The sequence below is a fragment of the Neoarius graeffei genome, chromosome 6, assembly GCF_027579695.1.
Source record: "Neoarius graeffei isolate fNeoGra1 chromosome 6, fNeoGra1.pri, whole genome shotgun sequence".
NCBI classification, from domain to species: Eukaryota; Metazoa; Chordata; class Actinopteri; order Siluriformes; family Ariidae; genus Neoarius; species Neoarius graeffei.
In genome coordinates, this window is record NC_083574.1 from 43,330,754 (window position 1) to 43,336,753 (window position 6,000).

Below are 6,000 nucleotides of genomic sequence, written 5' to 3' on the forward strand. Positions count from 1 at the left end.
CCAGCTGATTATGGGTGAGAGGCGGGGTACACCCTGGACAAGTCGCCAGGTTATTGCAGGGCTGACACACAGAAACAAACAACCATTCACACCTACAGTCAATTTAGAGCCACCAGTTAACCTAACCTGCATGTCTTTGGACTGTGTGGGAAACCGGAGCACCCGGAGGAAACCCACGCCGACACGGGGAGAACATGCAAACTCCACTGGCCGCTGGGCTTGAACCCAGGACCTTCTTGCTGTGAGGTGACAGTGCTAACCACTACACCACCTCCAAAATATCTATGTACATTTTAAATCTATGACTTGTCAGTATTTTTGATAGCTGCATTTTTGCATCACAATAAATCTTAATCTGTTTTGTTTTATTTTCTTATAACAGATTTATCAGCTCGTTTCTGAATGGCGCTGACAGAGTGGAAGCTGAAAGTGAAGCGGGAGAGGACGTGGAAAAGGGCAGGATTTCACCTGTGCTTGGTTTTATATTGAGGAGCCAAAGCACATAAATTGGTTTTATTCATTATAAAAAATCCTTTACAGTATTTTTTAACCAGACCCCTGAAATGATTGAAATAACACATGTAGTTCATATCTATACACAACATTTCTGCTGAAGTAATGGAAGCCAGAGCATTTTGCTTTCCCTTCTCTCTAGCGAGCAGGTCTCCTGCAGCGTTTTTAAGAGACCTGTGAGAAAGCAAGCCAAATAAAAGATAAAAAGATAATGTTTTCACTTGCCTGGGTTCTGCAAGAGGCCGACTTAAAGGATCTCTCATGCAGATGTTGGTGCCTAAGTGGAAAAATAGCATTGGCACTTAAACAGTTACCTATGACTTTAGGAAAAAGAAGTCGCAATATGCTTCCTCATGTAATGCTTTTCTGTAAATCTAAGCAAAATACAAAAACAAAACAAAAAAACCCCAACAACCATGCTTTAACGTATTGAATTTTTCTTTAGCAGTCTGTGAGTAAATATTGCTCCTTGTTTAAAGGGCTTGCGAACTATCTGGTGGCCTTATAACTGGTAGCTTGTAGCAAAGCTAACAGTGCAATGAAAACCATATGTTCTGCAGGGAGCCCTGTAGACGCATGCAAGGTTGCTTACATGTGTAATAATTACTATTTTCATGTTAAATGTGCACAAGAATATTTCGTGTTCTTTCATGTAGGATAAACAGAGTACATTTTAAGGCCATTTAATGTAGTAGTAATGATATGTATATGCTAATCTGAATTGGTCCTGGCTGAGGGACTTTTCATTGCCAGCAGGGAAAAATCTGCGTTTTTATCATAGGAGGATCTGGCAAGGCAGTCTAAATCGGAGTGTTTGGAAATCAGGCTGAAAATGAGGCGTGTAATTAGTGTGCTCTACATGTTTGGATAAAATATGGCAACGGCTTTCTTAACTATTGGTTTTTTTTATGGATACTGGCAGAATAGCTATTTGAATTTTAATCATGCTTTCTGATAATGAATTAATATATTCATGATCACAAAGAGATCATTATCTGCTCTCTCTCTCTCTCTCTCTCTCTCTCCAAAATAAAATAAATCTTGAAAAGGTTTTTTTTTCCCCCTTATTTCACCATGAATTTTCCTACAAAAGCCTAAATATTGAGCTGGTAAATAAAATGTGAGTGTTGCCATCTCCCCAAAACCAAATTTAATATTTCATACATTAAAAAAAAAACTTTTTTTTCAGATTCATGTGTTAAACTGGTAAAGCATCCATATGAGCTGGAAACATAGTTCGCCCTGGAATACAAACGAATTAATTAATTTCAGAACCAGGATGCAGTGGTTCAGTACAGTAGACGTGAAGATTACAGTCTTGTCAGTTACTACACACTGATTTATGAGAAAGGTCTACCACCTAGTGGAACCTCAGTGTTGATACAAGTTGGACTTCATATTTTTCCCAGGCAAAATGAACCATGACATTGAGATGTGTACAAATTAATACTTTGTAAAACCAGTGTTGACAAGTAATAGTGGAATGTTGGAGTAGAATGTGATTAAAAAAAAGTTATTTTTGGTTCTCTAGAGGTTCTATTGGAAATCCTCAGAGACACACTGCTGTTGGAGGGAAGTAGTTTGGTCAAGCCAGCTTTACTGTCATTACACTTTTTTTGACAAAAAAAGTAAATCTTTGTATTTAAATACTTCTTACTGATCATCCATCATTTGATTCTAATTTCATTCTAAAATTAAGCATTTGAAGCAGATAAAGTGCATGCATATTTAACAATTATTCCACGAAATTGACTCGTACATGAGCTGATAGCTGCCGAGGTGCATAACGCCGAGATGGCTATAAGCCATGTATGACAAGATTGAGTGGAATAACTGTTGTATTCTATCCACATTCACTGGATTTTGAGAAACAGAGCATTTTTATTTTATTTTTTTGCAAATTTGATGAATAAAGACTTTCTACAAAACATCTGACAAAATCATTTCCGCTTAAGCGGACTTCTTAAAAACCTATCGATGGCTACATGAATTGACTTTAGAGTTGCTTTTTTTGTAGAAAGTGCCGTCGTGCCGAGGTATAGAATAGCGTTAGACATTTATTTAATTCTTCCATGGACATTTCAGTGATGTAATTGTCAAATTTCTTTGAGCTTTTGAACCCGTCTAAAAAAAAAATTCAACAAATTTTAATGCTTAAAGATGAAGAATGTAAACAAACCGGCGAAATGACGGTAGCAATTTGTGAAAAATGCTATAATAATAATTCTTCGTCTCATCTCATCTTCTTCCGCTTTATCCGGGGCCGGGTCACAGAGGCAGCAGTCTAAGCATGGAAGCCCAAACTTCCCTTTCCTCAGACACCTCGGCCAGCTCCTCGGGAAGAACACCGAGGCATTCCCAGGCCAGCCGAGAGACATAGTCCCTCCAGCGTGTCCTGGGTCTTCCCCGGGGCCTCCTCCCAGGGGGACATGCCTGGAACACCTCCCCAGGGAGGCGTCCAGGAGGCATCCGAAAAAGATGCCCGAGCCACCTCAGCTGATTCCTCTCGATGTGGAGGAGCAGCGGCTCTACTCCGAGCTCCTCCCAAGTGACTGTGCTTCTCACCCTATCTCTAAGGGAGCTCCCAGCCACCCTGTGAAGGAAACTCATTTCAGCCGCTTGTATCCGCGATCTTGTTCTTTCGGTCATTACCCAAAGCTCATGACCATAGGTGAGAGTCGGAACGTAGATCGACCAGTACTGTAAATTGAGAGCTTAGCCTTTTGGCTCTGCTCCTTCTTCACCACGACGGACTGGTAAAGCGACCGCATCACTGCGGAGGCTGCACCGATCTGCCTGTCGATCTCACGCTCCATCCTTCCCTCACTTGTGAACAAGATCCCGAGATACTTAAACTCCTCCACTTGAGGCAGGACTTCTTCACCAACCTGGAGAGGGCAAGCCACCCTTTTCCGGTTGAGAACCATGGCCTCAGACTTGGAGGTGCTGATTCTCATCCCAGCCACTTCACACTCGACTGCAAACCGCCCCAGTGCATGCTGAAGGTCCTGGTTTGAAGAAGCCAACAGGACAACATCATCTGCAAAAAGCAGAGATGAAATCCTGTGGTTCCCAAACAGGATTCCTTCCAGCCCCTGGCTGCGCCTAGAAATTCTGTCCATAAAAATTATGAACAGAACTGGTGACAAAGGGCAGCCCTGCTGGAGTCCAACATGCACTGGGAACAGGTCTGACTTACTGCCGGCAATGCGAACCAGACTCCTGCTCTGTTCGTACAGGGACCGGACAGCCCTTAGCAAAGACCCCTGAACCCCATACTCCCGAAGCACCCCCCCACAGAATACCATGAGGGATATAGTCGAATGCCTTCTCCAGATCCACAAAGCATATATGGACTGGTTGGGCAAACTCCCATGAACCCTCGAGCACCCTATGAAGGGTATAGAGCTGGTCCAGTGTTCCGCGACCAGGACAAAAACCGCATTGTTCCTCCTGGATCCAAGGTTTGACTATTGGTTGAATTCTCCTCTCCAGTACCCTGGAGTAAACCTTCCCTGGGAGGCTGAGAAGTGTGATTCCCCTATAATTGGAGCACACTCTCCGGTCCCCTTTCTTAAAAAGAGGGACCACCACCCCAGTCTGCCACTCCAGAGGCACTGTCCCCGACCGTCACGCGATGTTACAGAGGCATGTCAACCAAGACAGCCCCACAACATCCAGAGACTTGAGATACTCAGGGCGGATCTCATCCACCCCCGGTGCCTTGCCACCGAGGAGCTTGCAAACCACCTCAGTGACTTCGGCTTGGGTAATGGATGAGTCCACCTCTGAGTCATCAGCCTCAGTCTCCTCAATGGAAGACATGATGGTGGGATTGAGGAGATCCTCAAAGTATTCCTTCCACCGCCCGACAATGTCCCCAGTCGAGGTCAACAGCTCCCCACTCACACTATAAACAGTGTTGGCAGAGTACTGCTTCCCCTTCCTGAGGCGCCAGACAGTTTGCCAGAATTTCTTCGAGGCCGACCGATAGTCCTTCTCCATGGCCTCCCCGAACTCCTCCTAGTTCCGAGTTTTTGCCTCCACAACTGCCCAAGCTGCGGCATGCCTGGCCTGCCGATACCCGTCGGCTGCCTCAGGAGTCCCAGAGGTCAACATGGCCCGATAGGACTCCTTCTTCAGCTTGATGGCATCCCTTACTTCTGGTGTCCACCACCGGGTTTGGTGATTGCTGCCACGACAGGCACCAGAGACCTTGCAGCCACAGCTCTGAACAGCTGCGTCCACAATGGAGGTAGAGAACATGGTCCACTCAGACTCAATGTCCCCCGCCTCCCACGGAAGCTGGGAAAAGCTCTCCCGGAGGTGGGAGTTAAAGACCCCCCGATAGAGTGCTCGGCCAGATGTTCCCAGCAGACCCTAACCATATGTTTGGGCCTGCCAGGTCTGTCCAGCTTCCTCCTCTGCCAGCGGATCCAACTCACCACCAGGTGGTGATCAGTTGACAGCTCAGCCCCTCTCTTCACCCGAGTGTCCAAGACATAGGGCCAGAGATCAGATGAAATGACAACAAAGTCTATCATCGACCTCCGACCTAAGGTGTCCTGGTGCCACGTGCACTTATGGACACCCCTATGCTCGAACATGGTGTTTGTTATGGACAAACCGTGACTAGCACAGAAGTCCAATAACAAAACACCACTTGGGTTCAGATCAGGGAGGCCGTTCCTCCCAACCACGCCCCTCCAGGTGTCACTGTCGTCGCCCACGTGAGCATTGAAGTCCCTCAGTAGCACAATGGAGTCCCCAGTCTGAGCACCCCTCAGTACCTCTCCCAGGGACTCCAAGAAGGCTGGATACTCTATACTGCTATTCGGCCTGTAGGCACAAACAACAGCAAGAGCCCTCTCCCCAATCCGAAGGCGCAGAGAGGCGACCCTCTCGTTCACTGAAGTAAACTCCAACACATGGCGGCTGAGCTGGGGAGCTATAAGCAAGCCCACACCATGGGTGACTCCAGAGAAGTGGAGAGTCCAGCCCCTCTCGAGGAGCTGGGTTCCAGAGCCCAAGCTTTGCGTGGAGGTGCACCCGACTATCTCTAGCCGGTACCTCTCAACGTCCCACACAAGCTCAGACTCTTTCCCCCCCAGCGAAGTGACATTCCATGTCCCAACAGCTAGCCGCTGTGTCTGGGGATCAGGTCGTCGAGGCCCCTGCCTTCGACTGCCGCCCAATCCACACTGCACCAGTCCCCTACTGCTATCTCTGTGGGTGGTGAACCCACAGGAGGTCGGGCCCACGTCACCTCTTCGGGCTGAGCCCAGCCAGGCCCCATGGGCAAAGGCCCAGCCACCAAGTGCTCGCATATGAGCCCCAACCCCGGGCCTGGCTCCAGGGTGGGGCCCCAGTTGCGCCATACCGGGTGACATCACGGTCCTCGATTGTTTCTCCATAAGGGTTTTGGTGAACTGCTCTTGGTCTGGCCTGTCACCTAGGACCTGTCTGCCTTGGGAAACCCTGACAGGG